We start from the raw sequence: 2,079 nt of genomic DNA on the forward strand, positions 1-2,079 counted from the left end.
ATACTTATCTGAGATCCAAAGAAATATACCACGGACAGTTACAACATTATTTGATTTAATTATTGAAAGTAGACAATATCTTTGTGCTTTCTACCAGGAGTTGATATCAATATTTTAAAATATAGTCATAATTAATGTCTACATAATTATTTGGTTAGCATTAATTTTGGTAATTAAATCATTATTTCCTTTACTTAGAAGGTAGAATACTAAATGACATACCTACTAAAAAGTTATGCCAAGAAGTAATATTTAGAACTAAAACATTTAACATAAGTTGACAGAAAATTATTTGATACAATATTTAAAAAGAATAATAAAACTTCTATGCTCTTTGGACAGTATCCTCTTAGAAATAGTGTAAACAATTCTAGGTATAATCAAAATGCATTTTGGACTTGCAAATAGATTTCTGTTGTACTTTTTAAAAAAATATGTTAATCCTCATTTAAAACCTATCATTCTTCATAAGAAGAAAAAAGGAAAAACATTTATGGGTTTATGTGAAGGAGTGTGTGTGTGAAAATGCTGGCCCACTTTAAAGTAGACTTGTATAGCCTAGATGTCGTATATCTTTTGGACATTTAGAAGGATTATTATTTGTGGGAGATGAACATGATATGGTTGCTAACAGGGTATGGACAAAACAGACACACAAACAGAGAAATTGTTTAATTGATGTTGATATTAACAACAGGTTGACTCCAATGCAGACAGAAAATTGCAGGGGCAGAGGCTCCATTTTTTATACAATTATGAATGTGTTTAATATCGTGATGCTTTGATTATCCATTGTAAGTGATGGTAGTAACAGCTCTAACAAGTCAAAATAATATCAACCTTACCTGAGTCACTTCTTACCCTTCTCTCCTCCCTAGTATTACCTTCTTGATTCAGAGAGGCATGGTTTACTGCTGTGTCTAAATTGTTTATTTCTCCTAGTGATTTGGTATGAGTATACACTTACAATACCAAATTATTGGTTTCTTTTCAACCCAATCTTCCCAACTTTGAAATAAAGCCCAAGAAATGTTTGTCTGTACTTGGCTCAAGGAAACACCTCTTTTTTTTTTTTTTCAGAGAAAGTGCAAATACAATCCCCAATTACCACAAATTATTCAGTTGATTTTCCCACATTTGGGGAAACTGCAGGGATCAACACACCCAGAGTGCAATGGTTGAGCCTCTCCCTGAGAAAACCACCTTTGTGATTCTGATATCTCCCTGACAGTTAGGTATTCAGGGCAAAGCTTTTAACTTGGCATAGCTCTTATTAGAGATCTTAAAGTCTTGGGGCAGTTTTGTTTGGGGCTGTGATAAATGAGAGAAGACTGGAAGTAGCTTAGGGACCAAGACATAAATGTTGTTTCCTAGAAATCTCAGTACTGTCGCAGAGTGAAGACGTTCCAGAGCAGCTGCAGCCTGGACTGTCCAAGGGTGATCCCTCTGGAGTAGTCTCACTTCAAGTGCTCCATTTTCTTCAGAGGAAATGACTCCATTTATAACTTTTCACCTGTGTATTGCAGTTCTGCATGGATTGCCAATATGGAGGCTCCTGGAGCTTTCTCAAAGTTGCAGAGTGTTGAGAGCCATAGTCCAGAATGATATTGACACCAAATAGAGATCAGACACACAGGAATAAAAACTTTGCATAATCAGGTCATTGCAAATATTCATTATATATTTTCCAAACTGGAATGAGGCAACAGAATCAATTTACTGTCTTCCGAACATCACCAACATGCACTTAGTGAGGGACTAGAGCTCATGTATTTGGAGTAATACACAGTAGGTACGAGCACCACAGGAGGCACTCTAGGCAAATATATAAACGAATGTTAGAAATTAACTGGGCAAGCACTTTCTGGTCTTTTCGATTCCCAGAGGTTGGAGCACAGTAATTGATTTCCCAGATTCATTGAGTCAAACATGAGATACAAGGATGAATAAAACATAGTCCTTGACCTCAAGTTGACTGACAAAACATAACAAGAATTCTGTGATGAATATAAATACAAACATTAAAGTGTTAGAAAAAAGTGAAGATGAACTAATTTTGTTGTGAATTAACACATTCTT

At 35.1% G+C, this 2,079-nt stretch overlaps 1 non-coding gene across 1 annotated transcript; it reads right to left on the bottom strand.

Annotated features, from left to right (window-relative positions):
* Positions 1-1,076: 1,076 nt before the first annotated feature.
* Positions 1,077-1,239, bottom strand: LOC111732136. Its single transcript, XR_002777437.1, has one exon. It is a non-coding gene; the product is annotated as a U1 spliceosomal RNA (small nuclear RNA).
* Between the last annotated feature and the right edge of the window lie 840 nt (positions 1,240-2,079).

Source organism: Pteropus vampyrus, unplaced genomic scaffold (genome assembly GCF_000151845.1).
Source record: "Pteropus vampyrus isolate Shadow unplaced genomic scaffold, Pvam_2.0 Scaffold11, whole genome shotgun sequence".
NCBI classification, from domain to species: Eukaryota; Metazoa; Chordata; class Mammalia; order Chiroptera; family Pteropodidae; genus Pteropus; species Pteropus vampyrus.